Source organism: Macrotis lagotis, chromosome 6, assembly GCF_037893015.1.
Source record: "Macrotis lagotis isolate mMagLag1 chromosome 6, bilby.v1.9.chrom.fasta, whole genome shotgun sequence".
In the NCBI taxonomy this organism is placed as follows: Eukaryota; Metazoa; Chordata; class Mammalia; order Peramelemorphia; family Peramelidae; genus Macrotis; species Macrotis lagotis.
In genome coordinates, this window is record NC_133663.1 from 136,445,579 (window position 1) to 136,461,184 (window position 15,606).

General features: G+C 33.6%; 1 pseudogene; it reads left to right on the top strand.

Annotated features, from left to right (window-relative positions):
• Nucleotides 1–4,615: 4,615 nt before the first annotated feature.
• On the top strand, nucleotides 4,616–5,640 carry LOC141491838 (POU domain, class 5, transcription factor 1 pseudogene; annotated as a pseudogene).
• Nucleotides 5,641–15,606: the final 9,966 nt, after the last annotated feature.

Here is a 15,606-nt window from a genome sequence, read left to right on the forward strand (position 1 = left end):
TACTTCTTGACAGATTAAAAAAAATCCCTCCTGATCTTTGTGACATTATTGTCCGACTATATGTCTTATAATAATTATTATCCACTACTGAAAGTTCTCCCTTCTTAGCTAGAATTTTTGAGTCCTGATTACAATTATTAGCTATGTGAAATTGGGTAAACAATTTCACATTTCTGTGTCAAGTTCCATAACTGCAATTATGAAGTATATACTAAATTATTTCTAAGTTATATTTAAGAATTTAACATTATGTGTTTACACTAGGTAAAAATTAGTACATCTTGTTCATAGAATAAGTTACAATATTGGCTCTATATGTAAATGAATAAATGACTGGGTTAAATCTCATAACATTAAATAATAAGTCAGCAGTATTAACTCCAATTATTGAATAAGGAATAACAACTTACTCATCTATTTCTTTATTAAGTGTTCTTTGCACAGAACATAGTGTCAAAATTATGTTTTATTAGACTCATCTAGCATAAAAGAGTACTTCATGAATGGATATGAGGTTTCCCTATTGACTTTGGCTTTCTATGACTGAATCACATTACCATACTACTTCACTCTAGATGTGACTATCAGTAGGTTAAATCTTGCCCATGTATCCAATTTTTGTCTAAGAGAAAACTGTGTGTTATCCAGAGACAATAGCAAAAATTAAATAAGACTTGAGAGTCAGCAGGACCTGGGTCCAAGTACTATCTATGATACAAACAGCACCACTGAGTGCTCTAGGAAACTTTGAATTCAGAGCTATTTTGTGTTTTCTCATTACGTTCTCCAAAATAACAAAATCACAAGCCAGGTCCACAGTCCATAACCTGCCAGCCCCTACTTGTACAAATGATAATGCAAAAAAAAAAGTTTCACCAGTGCTGTTCTTTTAAATAAATATTTTATTTATTTTCCAATTATATACAATAATAGCTTCTACCTATCTTCTTTTAAGGCTTTGAATATTACAATTTTTCACCCACCCTCCCTTCCATCACCCCTTCCCCTACTGAAGGCTATCTGACAAACTTTACGTTGTTTCCCATTCTATATATATGACCAAAACTGAATTTGCTGAAAGAAAAAAATAGTATATCCTTAAGGAAGAAATGAAATATTAGAGCCCGGAAAATTATGTTGCACATGACAACATTTTTTTTAAATTGAATATAATAAACTTTCATCGTAGTTTAAACACCACAGTTCTTTCTCTGGATACAGATGGCATACTCTATCACAGATACTTTAAAATTGTCCCTGATGATTACACTGATGGAATGAGCAAGCCCATTGGATTATCATCATCTCCATGCTACTGTTAGGGTGCACAGTGTTCTGGTTCTGCTCATCTTGCTCAGCATAAGTACATTAAAGTCTTTTCAGGCTTCTCTGAAATCTCATTCCTCCTGATGTCTCATAGAGCAAGAGTGTTCCATAAAATACATATATTACATTTGTTCAGCCATTCCCTATGTGACATCCCCTAGATTTCCTATTCTTTACCACAACAAACAGAACTAGTACTTTGTAAAAGTGATTATTTTCGTACAAGTTTTTGTTTTTGCCCTTTTTCATGATCTCTTCAGAATATAGATACAGGAGAGGCATTGCTGGAGCAAAGGGTATGCACATTTTTATTGCCCTTTGGGCATAATTCCAAACTGCTCTCCAGAAATGGTGTGTCAGTTCACAACTCCACCAACAATGCATTAGTGTCCCAGATTTCTCACATCCTTTCCAACAATTGAACAGGATCCTTTCTGCTCATATTGGTCAATCTGAGATGTGTGAAGTGATACCTTGGTGATACTTTAATTTGCATTTCTCTAATCAGTACCTTTTATCACTTGTCAATTGAGGAATAACTTATTTTTATAAATTTGACTTGGTTCTCTATTTTAGAAATGAATTTTTTGTCAGAAACACTACTTGTGAAAAATGTTCCCCAATTTACTATTTTTATTCAGATCTTTGCTAGATCAGTTTTGTTTGTGTAAAAGCATTATAAATTAATGTGATCAAAATTGTCCAATTTGCTTTTTATGATGTTCTCTATCTCTTCCTTGGTCATAAAAAGCTCCACTTACCATAGATCTGACAGGTAAACTATTTTTTGTTGTCCTAGTTTGCTTCTAATATTGTCTTTTGTGTCTGAATCTTTTTATGCATTTTGATATATCTTGGTAAAGGGTGTGAGATGTCTGATCCAAGTTTCTGCCATAGTAATTTCCAATTTTGTCAAAAGTTTTTAAACAGAGATTTCCTATCTCAGAAGCTGGACTCTTTGGCTTTATCAAACAGCAGATTACTATAATTGATTCCTACTTTGTCTTTTACTCCTAATGTATTCCACTGATCCACCACTTTATTTCTTTGGCAATACTAGACAGTTTTGATGATTTATAATTTAATTTTTGATCTGGTCAGGCTAAGCCACCTTCTTCTGTCCTTTTTACATTAAATCCCTGATATTCAGGACTTTTTATTTCTCCATATGAGTTTAGTTGCAATTTCTCCTAGCTAATTAAAGTAATTTTTTGGAAGTTTAATTGGTAAAGCACTAAATAAGTAGATTAATTGAGGAAGAATTGGCATTTTTATTGAAGTAGTTTGGCTTATCCAAGAGCAGTTAATATTTGCACAGTTTTTAATCTGTTTTTATTTGTGTGAAGTGTTTTACAGTTATTTTCATAGAGTTTATGAGTCTGCCTTAGCAGGTAGTCTCCCAAGTATTTGATATTGTATGAAGTTACTTTAAATAGATATTCTCTTTCTAGCTCTTGCTGCTGTATCTTGCTATTAATACTAGAAATGCTGAGAATTTATGAGGGCTTAATATCATGCAACTTTGTTAAAGCTGCTAATTGTTTTTAGATGACTTTTTAGTATTCTCTAGGTTTACCATCATCTCATCTACAAAGAATGAAAATGTTGAGTCTTCCTTCCCAATTCTAATTCCTTCAATTTCTTGTTCTCTTATTGCTGAATCTAACATTTCTAATAAAATACTGAATAGTAGTGGTGATGACAGGCATTCTTGTTGATGGGTTTGGATAGAAACTGTTAATCATTCTTTTTTCTTTTAATTTTGCTGGGAAGTGGGATTAAGTGACTTGCCCAAGGTCATACACCTGGGTAATTATTAAGTGTCTGAGGTCATATTAGAACTCAGATCCTCCTGAGTCCAGTGGTGGTGCTCTATATAGTACTCCACCTAGCTGCCTCCCTGCTAATCATTCTAAGGAACAAACCATTTATTCCTAAACTATAGCATTTTTAGTAAGAATGTATTTTGTCAAAGATTTTTCAGCATCTATTGAGATAATCATGTTTTCTGTTAGATTTGCTATGAATATAATGAATTATACCAACAGTTTTCCTAATATTGAATCAGCCCTGCATTCCTGGGATAAATCCAACTTTGAAATAACGTATTATCTATGTTGCTGTAATTACTTTGCTAAGATTTTATTTAAGATTTTTGCGTCTATATTCTTTAGGGAGATAGGTCTATAATTTTCTTTCTCTCTTTTGACTCTCCCTGGTTTACGTATCAGCACCAAATTGATGTCATAGAAAGAGTTAGGCAGAGTTCTGTGTTCAACTATTTTTCCATAGGGTTCATATAGAATTGGAATCAACTGTTCCTGAAATGTTTGGTAGAATTCATTTGTGAATCTATCTGGCCTTGGCAATTTTTTTCTTATGGACTTCAATAATGACTTGTTGAATCTATATTTCTGAGATAGGGTTATTTAGGTTTTAATTTCCTTTACGTTTAACCTGGGCAACTTATATTTTTGTAAATATTCATCCATTTCACTTAGATTATCAATTTAAGTGGCATACAACTGGGCAAAATAATCCCAAATTATTATGTCAATTTCCTTCTCAGTGGTCATGATTTCACCTTTTTCATTTATGATGGTAGTAATTTGGTTTTCTTCTTTATATTTTTTAATCAACTTGACAAGAGGTTTATAAGTTTTATTGGTTTGTCATAAAACCAACTTGTGGTTTTATTAGCTCAATAGCTTTTTTACTTTCAATTTTATTAATTTCTACATTAATTTTTAGATTTTCTAATTTGGTATTCAATTGGGGGGCTTGTGATTTTTTTTCTTTCTCGAATTTTCCTAGTTGCATGTTTAGTTAATTGATTTCCTCTTTCTCCAATTTATTCATGTAAGCATTTAAAGATATAATATATCCCCTGAAAACTGACTTGGTTGTATCCCATAAATTTTGGTATAGTGTCTCATTACTGTCATCTCAGATGATACCATTTATTCTATCTATAATTTGTTGTTTGATCCACTCATTCTTTTAAATGACATTGTTTAGTTTCCAATTAGTTCTGGGTCCATCTCTCCTTTGCCCAATATTGGATGTGATTCTTATTGCATTACGATCTGAGAAGGATAATTCCCTATTTCTGCTTATCTGAATTTGATTATAAGGTTATTATGCCCTAGTACATGATCAATTTTTGTGTAACTTCCATGTACTGCAGAAAAAAAGTATATTCCTTTCTATTCCCATTCAATTCTTTTTAAAATCTGTCATGTCTATGTTTGAGTCCTTAAATCCCCGGGTCGGGGGAACCCGCTCCTGCATGGTCCGACACCTGGTTCCTGAGCCACCCCCAGGTGGTGGCGGGGCGGGAGGGTCAGAGCCTACGTGGAATTGGCCGGGCTTCCAAGGTCCACCCGGAGCGACTGGAACCGGACCGGGGCCCGACGGGTGGGGAATGGCCCCGTGCCATTTGTACGACATGTGGGGAGGGGGTGTCTACTGTGAACCTCAGCCCAACGTGGGAGCGATGGTTCCACCTGCCCAGGAGATCGCTGCCGCCGACGGCGACGCCGGAGCCAGGGTTGAGAGCCCTTCCGAGGGCAGCCCCCGGAGCCCTGCCCCGGAGCCCCGCGCCGCTGCCCAAGTCTCCAAGACTGAGCCGGCCCCGAAGTGGAGACGAGCAGCCACAGGAGACCCTTCCCCAGAGGAACTGGAGCAGTTTGTCAAGGAGCTAAAGCGAAAGAGGATCACTCTGGGTTATACCCAGGCTGATGTGGGCATCCCCTTGGGGGCACTCTTTGGGAAGATTTTTAGCCAGACCACCATCTGTCGCTTTGAGGCCCTACAACTTAGCTTCAAGAACATGTGTAAGCTCCGACCTCTGCTACAGAAGTGGCTAGAAGCAGCTAATGACAATGACCACCTTCAGGAGATGTGCAAGGCTGAGACAGTCTTTCAACAAGCCAGAAAGAGGAAACGCACAAGGATTGAGAATGGAGTTCGGGAAGCTTGGAGAACATGTTTCTCCAGTGTCGCAAACCCACACTTCAGCAGATTAGCAATATTGCTGAGCAGCTGGGACTTGACAAAGATGTTGTCCGGGTTTGGTTTTGTAACCTGCGCCAGAAGGGCAAGCCAAGCAACGGCAATTCAACCCGAGAGGATTTTGAGGCAACTGGCTCCTTCCCTGGGGCACCTATGGCTTTTCCACTACCTCCAGGCCCTCCTTTCAGTCATCCCAGCTACGGGGCCCCTCATTTCACTACTCTTTATTCCCCAGCTCCTTTCACAGAGGGGGATGCATTTTCCCCTCTCCCAAGGGGCTCTAACATGCATTCAAGTTGAATGGCTAGTCCATCCTTGGACAGAGAAGGTGAGAGAATAGAGATGAGGAACCCAACAAAATATTATGAGGTCTGGAAGTTGGTCAATTAAGTTCTCTAAATCCTGGGAGTATTTAGGAACAGGGAAGAATGAGATCAATATTTTAGAGATTCATAAACAGATTTTTGAGGGGGAATGGGTGGGGGGAAGTTGGAAAATTTGTTTATTAGTTCCACATCTCTTTTATCTCCCAACTCTTAAATAAAACAATCTTAAGCAAGTCATACTGAATCAAAGCCCTTCAAATATTTAAAGACCTCTATTGGGTATTCCCCTCTGACCCCTCCAAATTAAATATTTGCTTCAACCATTCAATATAAAATAGTTAATATTTTATGTGGTATTTTAATGTTTGCAAAGAACTTTTCAATTTATATTTTTTGATCCTGACAACAATCTTGTAAGATGTTGCTGTCTAATATTGGAGAGGAAATTGAGATGAGAGAAGTTAAAATTGTTCACTTTGGGCCCGAAAAAATCCAAAGTAGATTTTAACTCTGGTCATCCTGACTCCTGAGTCTTAACATTTTATATTGTTGTCTTGTCATATAACATGAAATACTTTGTCCTCTTGGTCCTTATAGAATGGAATACCAGAAACTGAACATTACCTACTTGATTTGGTGTGATTAGGAGAAAGCAATTAGGTGCCTGGAACCAGGAAGATCCGAGTTCAAATTTGACCCCAGATCATTATCAGTTGTATGACTGGGAAGTCACATAGCCAACCCTGTTTACCTCAATTTCCTTGACTGTAAAATGAACTGGAGAAGGAAATGGCAAAAAAAAAAAGGAAATACCAATCTTTGCCAAGAAAATCCCAAATGGAGTCAGAATTGAACATGATTGAGCAGCAACAAGGACAAAGAACATCCAAGACTTTACCACCCCTCTTAAAATTCTATACTTTTTGATGTAGCATAAGGTCTGAATTCAAGAAAACCCCAGTTTAAATCTCATCTCCGACTTTATAGCTGTGGGACCTTGGACAAGTCAATTTAACTTTGCTTGTTTTCGTCATCTATAAAATGGGGATAACAACAGTATCTAACCTCCCAGGGTTGCTATGAGTTTCAAATGAGATGATTTTTGTAAAATGCTTTGACATAGTGCCTGGTACTGTTAATGTTAGCTATGAATTGTAGCTTTTTTTTTTTCTGCTGCTTTCATATAATTAGTTTGTATTGAATTTGTGGGTTGATAAAATGCCTACATTTCCCTATGAATTATCTATCCTTCATCACCAACAGTTATCTAGTTATATCCCTATATATTTGCTGCACTTCTTTAGTAGGATTATTGGATCATGGATCTAACTTGGAAGTTCCTTTAGGCACTTTTTGCCTCACCCTACCCAAGAGATCTGATGCATTTTAATATGTCATTCCTTTTGTGCTCCCTTTTAACTCTAGGGTCAAATACAAACTACTCTAGATTTGAAACTCCATTTTAGCCTTAAAACTCCCTACTATGATCCAGTCAGATTCACCATGTTGTCACAGAACATGCCATCTTGCATTTCTAAGCATTTCCATATAATTTTTACACACTTCTCCCCCTTAGTTTCAAAGCTTAGTAGAAATTTTCTTAATACAAGAACTTTCCAGGATTCCTACTAAGTGCTTTAGGAAGGAAGCAATCATAAAAGTGTACTGACTGTAGTCTAGATATTGTTAATTGCTTTACAAGCATTTTTGAATGTATGTGAAATGGAAGGCCAAGTAGAAAAAAATGCAAAATAAATTTTAACTCTGACCTAGGACAATGAAAAAAATTACCATACTGACTGAACATCAGTCCCAGTTGTGCTTATAAACCTCAACAAGGGGGAAAAGACAGATTGAACTGGAAGGAGATGCACTGTAGGTTTTGTGAGGACATCAATTCCTATTTTGTGTAGTCAACTACACACAAAAAACCGTCTGTAAAAGAAAAAAGGAAATCAGTGAGAGAAAATTAAGAATAAATCACTTGAGCAAGCAATATTCTTGACAATTAACTATTGGGATATATGAACACTATTTTTTTGATTAAAAATAAAATTCGATACAATGTAGGATAGCGCTTCATTAAAAGACCTTTTCCAGGAAGGTGTCTTGCCACTTTATTTCAGAATTATCTGAAAGATTACAATCCCTAATCCTAAATAAAAAGCTATGGTCCCTAAAGGTGCAATTATTATGGAAACCTAACCAAAGGTCCCAATTTGAAAAAGAATTGCTCAGTGTACAGTTACTCTAGAATCAGATTGGTGTTGGTAGATGGATGACATTGTTTTCAAAACGTTGTCTAGTGAAAGATTAATAATTCAAATCTTTGATTTTTCTATTTACACATAGTGGCTATATCAAATGTGTTTTTCAACTTAGTGTTCACTTATGGACTATTCCAATACAAGTGATGACCTTCTTAAAAAATTTTTTAAGGCAATGGGGTTAAGTGCCTTGCCCAGGGTCACACAGCTAGGTAATTAAGTGAATTCAGATTTGAACTCAAGTCTTTCAGACTTGGGCTGCTGGGCCACAATGACCTTTTAAAATATCAATTTTAGGGCAAAGAAATCCAATTGATTGGAGAATTAAAAATGAATAAAAGGCAATGAGGTACAGGTTTGGGTGAGTAGAAGCAAAGAATGGGATTAATTTCAAAGTTATTGTTGAATTGCAAATGGAGAAATAGCTTCCAGCAACTGATGGAATTAGAAGATGGGCTGTTTGTTAAGGGCAAAGGATAATAGTTGAAACCAGTGCTGTTCTGCTAACAGAAATTGAATACCACCAGCTTGTGAATGCGGTAAGGGAGAAGGTGGGAAAAATTATAGGCAGTGTTGGAGAGAATTTCCAGTTTTATGGAATTACAGATATTTGAATTTTTAAAAAATTATATTTTTATGTTTGCATTTAATCTCCCCTCCTAGAATTTAAATAGGGATTATTTTACATAGGCAGAAGCTAGAGGCCCATATTTGTCATGATGATGTTTATAGTGGGAGATTGTTTTCAGATGTGGGTTGAACTAGATGGCTCCTGAATTACCTTAATCTTCCAGGTTTGGAATTCTGTGATGAGACTGTTACTCTTATTCTTATCCAGTTGCTCTTTTTCTCTCAACTGCCTTGAAAAATGTGTACTTAGTGCCTCCACTTCCTCACCACTCTTTCCTTTGCAATGTATCTTCCCTTTTTTTTTCTTTATGGCTTTTGAAAAAATTAATTTTATTTTTATTTTTGCAAAGCAAATGGGGTTGAGTTGCTTGCCCAAGGCCACACAGCTAGGTAATTATTGAGTGTATGAGGCCAGATTTGAACTCTGCTACTCCTGGCTCCGGGGCCAGGTCAACTCCGGGTCAACTGTGCCACCTAGCCCCTCCTAAGTTTTTTTAAAGAATGATTTTATTTATTTTGGGTTTTGCAGTTTTCCCCCTATTCTTGATTCCCTCCCCCCAGCCCCACAGAGGGCATTGTTAGTCTTTGTGTTGTTTAAACACATTTTTCGTGTACATGAAGTACAACCTGTATTGGATTACTCCCTGCCTTGGAGAGGGGGGGAGGGAAGACAGTGACAGAAAAATGTGTAACTCAAAAACTTAAAAAAGATGAAGGATAAAAAATTTGCATATAATAGAAAAAAATGAAATTTAATTTTTAAAAAAGAAACATCTCTTCACATGAAAGAGTGGAGGAGATAATGGCAAAAATGCTGCTGTGATATAAAATGAGGGAAAAAGAGGAAGCAGATTCATAGTAAACAGCCTTTATAATAAAACAATTTTATTTAAATTTTTTTTTCCAACATGCACTGATAGCTTTCAGCAATCTTTGTTTTTTTGGCAAAGTTTTGAGTTTTACAATTTTCTCTCTCCCTTCCCTAACAGAAAGCAATCTAATAGAGGTTCTATTTGTGTAATGATGCTAAACTTAGATCCATATTAATCATTGTGAAAAAAGCATCAAACCCAAATGAAAGGACAAAACCCTAGAGAGAAAAAAATGACATTATAAATCACTTTTAAAAATTGAAAAAAAAAATCTATCATGTCTAGGTTTTCTAACATTCTAACATTCCTTCTTGTTTATTTTATGGTTAGATTTATCTAAATCTGAGAGCAGGAGGTTGATATATCCCATGAGTAGACTTTTGCAGTCTAAGTTTTCCTGCAGCTCATTCAGCTTCTCCTTTAAGAATTTAAATGTTATATCTCTTGGTGTATGCATATTTATTGTTGAAATTGCTTCATTGCTTATGATACATTTAAGGAGGATATAATTTCCTTCCTTATCTCTTTTATTGAGATCTATTTTGCAGTTGCTTTGTCTGAGACAAGGATTGCTATCCCTGCCTTTTTCACTTCAGCTGAAGCAAAATATATTTTGTTCCAATCTTTTAACTTAACTCTATATGTATCTCTCTGCTTCAAATGAGTAAGCAGCATATTTTAGGATTCTGGTTTGTAATACAGTCTGCTAATCCCTTATGTTTTAAGGGAAAGCTCATCCCATTCAAATTCAAATTTATTATTACCAACTCTTTATTGCCCTCCATGCTATCTTTGCTCTATTTGTATTTTTCCCCCTTTTTTTTCATTTTATCCATATTCTCCAGTATTTTGCTTCTGAATACCACTGACTTTGGTGTGTTTGGCCCCTTATATCCACCCCATCTCTCCTTTCTTTCCCCTTTCCCTTTGCCCATTCTTCTTTCCCTTCCTTTATTAGTTACTCTTTTCCTCCCCCCTCCACTCTCCCCCTTTCCTCTTCTAATATTTGACAGGTAAGAAATGTTTCTTAACTCAACTGAGTGAGTATATGTTCACTTTGACACAAATCTGATAAGAGTAAGATTCAGGCAATTCTCACCTCCTCCCTTTCCCCCCATATTGCAATATGTTCTTTATACCTCTTCATTTAACATGATTTACCCCATTCAATCTCTTCCATCCCCCCATCTTTTACTGTCCTGCCTTTAAGGAAATATTGTTTTTAAATCCTTCTATCAGAGTCACAGAGAAGTCATGAGTGTCCATTATTTCTAAGTATATTTTCCTTAATAGATTTACAATTCTCAAGAGTTATGAGAATCTCTCCCAGGTGTGGATGTAGCCAGTTTCATCATATTGGATAGCACTATGCTTTTTCTTTATCCTATTTTTTTTACCTTTTCATTTGTCTCTTGAGTCTCTTGTTTGAAGTCTAAATTTTCTATTTAGCTATGATCTTTACATCGGAAAAAATTTGGAAGTCTCCTTTTTCATTAAAAGTCCATCTTTTCCCCTTTTGGGGAGATAGTCTTCTTTTTCTGGGTTTTGTTGATCAAAATTTTTATGAAGCTTGATTCATATTAGTTCTAAGGGAAAGTCAGGAGAACTTAGCACAGTAACTGGCTTCTCTCTACCATCTTGGGCTCTTTTTAGCTTTTAATAAACTATTACCCTTGACATGGATCTCTGGAATTTGCATATAATATTCCTGGGAGTTTTCATTTTAGGATCTTAGGAAATGATAAATGAATTATTTAATGACCTATACATATTTTTCCATGTATCCACTTAAATCCCATCTTGGCATATGATGAGAAAAAATGCTCTACAGCAATTTTCTACCAAACTGCTTTCCAAATTTTCCAATAATTTTTGTCAAAAACAGATAGACTGATCTCATTCTTTTATCTGCTGCTCATTTTCTTAGCCAGTATTAGATTGTCTTGATCTGTACAAAATTATAAAACAGTTTAAGATTTGGTATAGCAAGACCACATTCCTTAACTCTTTTTTCCATTGACTTCCTTGATTGTATTGACTTTTTTCTTCCACATGAATTTCATTATTTCTTTTTTACTCCTTAAAATAAATTTTTGAGAACTTAACTTGTTTGGAAGTGAATAAGTAAATTAAATTGAAATTGTGATTTTTTAAAAAAATAAACAACTCTATTTTTGTTTCTTCAATTTTCACCCTCCTTCATAAGGCAATCTGATAATCTTTACATTATTTCCATGATATGCATTGATGTAAACTGAATGTGCTGAAAGAAAAAAACAGATATCCTTGTGGAAGAAATAAAATATTAAAGATAGCAAAATTATGTACATAAGAAAACTTTTTTAAAAACTTGAGGAATATAATCTTTGATCTTTATTTAAACTCCACTTTTATTTCTTCAGAAACAGATGTTATTCTCCATCATGGATCCCTTAAAATGGTTTAGCTATTCCCTAACTTATGGACATCTCCTTGATTTCCAGTTCTTTGCCCACAAAAAATGAATGTTTTTGTACAGGTGATGCTTTTACCCATTTTCATGATTTTTTTAGGATATAGACCTAGTTGTGTTATTGCTGAATCAAAGTGCATGCACAATTTAATTGCCCTTTGGCATGTGTATACTGATATCTATTTATCTATCAATGGATTGATCTGTCTAGCTATCTATGTATAATTGGAAAACATATATTTATATAAAAATAAAATTTTTTATGAAAAAAATCACAATTTTACTTTAATTAACTTATTCAGATGCATACAAGTCAAGTTCTCAAAAATTTATTTTAAAGACTAAAAAAGAAATAATGAAATTCAAATGGAAGGAAAAAGTTAATAAAATCAAGGAAGTCAATGAAAAAATAAAGTTAAAGAATGTGGTCTAGCTGCACCAAATATTAAACTTTTATACTTTTGTACTCATCTATATTTATGTTTTCTAATATTTTCAAAGGAATGAGGTTTTTATTTAATCAAAACATTTGTATTTATATATTAGGATAATCATATGCTATATAATAATTTTGTTTTTGATATGATAAATGTTATTAATCATTTTATCAATATTAAGCAGTCCTCAATTACTGTTATACATTGCTCCTAATAATAAACTTTACATCATTTTGCTGCAATTTGTTTCCTACTATTTCATTTAAAATTTTTGCATTGGTATTCATTATAAAAATTAGTCTATTCTTCTGTTTTTCTGTTTTGACTATCTGGTGTAGGTATTAACACAATTTTTGGATTGTGAAAAGAACTTATTTAAAGCATTTTGTCTACTTTTTTCCAATACTTATTTAGTACTGGAGTTAATTATTCTCTAAGTGCTTGTTAGATTTCACTTGTGAATCCATCTAGTTCTGTATATGTTTTCTTAGGGAACTCATGAAAATTAAATCTTCTTTTCTTAAGGTAAAATATAATGGTTCCTCTTCTCCTTATCCATGGCATTTACATTTTTGAAGATATTCCTCCAATTAACTTAGATTGTTAGATATACTGGTCTATGTTTAGGCAAAATATGTCCTAAAAAGTGCTTTAATTCATTCTTCATTAATAAATAAACTTTTCATTTTTGGTTTTCTCCTCTCTTTTTATTTAATCAAATATGTCAAAAGCTTATCAATTTTGTTTTTTTTTTTCAAAAATCATCTTGAATTTGGGGGGGTTTATGAGTTTTTTTTCAAGTTTTCTTACTTTTAATTTTATCAATCTCTCTCCATTGATTTACAAGGTTTTTAATTTGGCATTTTACTGGGGATTTTGAATTTGTTTTTTTTTCCCTAGCTTTTTAATTCAATGCCCAATTTGTTGATTTCCTCTTTGTGAAGTTTATTCATTTAAACATTTAGAGATATAAAATTTCTCCTATGAACTGCTTTGACTACATTCCATGTATTTTGGTATGTTATCTCATTGTCATTCTCTTGGATGAAATTTTTGTTTCTATGCATTGTTGTTTCACTCACTGATAATTTAGGAATAAATTATTTCCTTTCCATCTAATTTTTATTTTATCTCCCTATTGCCCTTTACTGCATCATGTTCTGAAATGAATTAAATTAATCAATCACTTTTCTATTTTTATCATTTTTTTGTCCAACATGGTAAGAATTATTAGCTCAATGATTTTATTACATTTAATTTTACAAATCTTTCCTTTGATTTTAAATATTTGCTATTCAGTGATTAGAGAATTTTAATTTGTTTATATTTCTGTTTGATTTAGTTGCATACTTATTTTTTTATATTCTCATTTTTTGTTTAATTGACCTAATCATGTAGTGATAGAAATTTTTTGAATAAACACTGCTCTGCCTACTTCCCATAAATTTTTGTATGTCTCCATATTGTTGTCATTCTCTTTAATTAAATTGCTTATGGTTTCTATGACTTGTTCCTTGACATACTCATTATTTAGGCTTAGATTATTTGTTTTACAAATAAATTTCATGCATTTTCTTTAGTGTTTCATTTCCATTTTGATCAGAAAATACTGTATTTAATATTTATGCTTTTCTGACTTTGTAAGTAAGGTTTATATACCATAAAACATGTTTGTGTGTGTTTGTGTGTGTGTGTATGTGTGTGTGTGTGTGTGTGCGCGCGCGCATGTAGGTGCCATGAATCATTGAGAAAAAGGTATTCTCATTTCTATTCCCATTCAATTTTGTATCAAATCTAACTTTCCAAAATTGAATTAATTTGCTTAACTCCTTTTTTTGATGATTTTGTGGTGATAACTACCTAGATCTTAAAGGGGAAATTGAGATCCCTCACTACAATAGTGATGTTTTCTATTTCTTCCCTAAAATTAATTAAACTTTTTCTTTAAATTTTAGACGGCTTATGATTGCATGCATATTTATTTAGTATGCATTTTTCTTCATTGTCTATACTATTTTCCAATGAGATCTAGTGAGCTTCCTTATTTCTTTTAATGAGACCTATTTTTGCTTTGACATTGAGACCATTATTGGTGGTTATGTTACCTAAAGCATAAAAAAACCTCCTCATCTCTTCTCTGTGTTTTTTTTTTTTCTCTCTGCTTCAAATGTGCTTTTTGGTAAACAATATATTGTAGGCTTCTGTTTTGTCCCCTACTCTGCAAGCAGCTTCCATTCTATTGGTGAAAACATCCCATGCACAATCACTGTTATTATTTCTAATATTATAATTCCCTCAATCCTACTTTACCCTTCATTTATTCTTCTCTATCTTTGTTCACCTTGTTTCTCCTCTAAAATGTTTTGCTTCTAGGCATGCCTTTCTCCTTACTCTCTATTTATTATAATTTACCCCTCTTATGTGTGTAATCCTACATCTTTGTTGGATAAGAATGATTTCCATATATAAATTAGTTTGTATCTTATTTCCCCTTTAATTCAATTATGATGAATATAAGGTTTAAGCATTGCCTGAGACCCTCAGGAAATATTTTTATTGATATTTATTTTTCCAAATACATGATATGAAAGTTATTCAACACAGCCATGTGCTTATGTATATTTTAATTTACAAAATTTCCTTCCAAACCCCTCCCCTCAGCTATGAATGTCTGATTAATATTTTACATACAGCTTTATGTTAAACATGTTTACACATGTCATTTTCTGTATGAGTAATTAGGATAAATGAAAAGGAGTACATAAGAGAAATTTTTAAAAACTGAATGTAGTGTTAATCAAATTTTGAAGGGTTTTTTTGGTAGCACTCAAGAAAATTTACCTCATTCTGTCTTTCCTATCCCCTTCTTTTATTGCCTCACAACTTCCCACCCAATTAATTTTATTGATTTACTTATCAAACCATCATAATCAATTCACATCTTCTCCCTCTGACTATGTATACTCTTAAATGCCTTAAAATAATGAGTTTTTGAGTTAAATTAGTCTTCTCCTTAGTAAGTGAACCATTTAACTTTATTGAATTCACTATGAAATCTCTTTCAGTTTACTTTTTAATAATTCTCTTGAACCTTTTATTTGAAAATATGATTTTTATTCAGTTCTTGTCTATTCAGATATTTTCCACAGAAATACTAAAAATATCCTCTGTTTCATTAATTATACATTTCTCCCTGAAGGATTATATGCTCTGCATTGCTGGATAAGGAATTCTTGGTTGAAATCCTAGTTCTTTTACCCTTGAGAGCATAATATTCAAAAC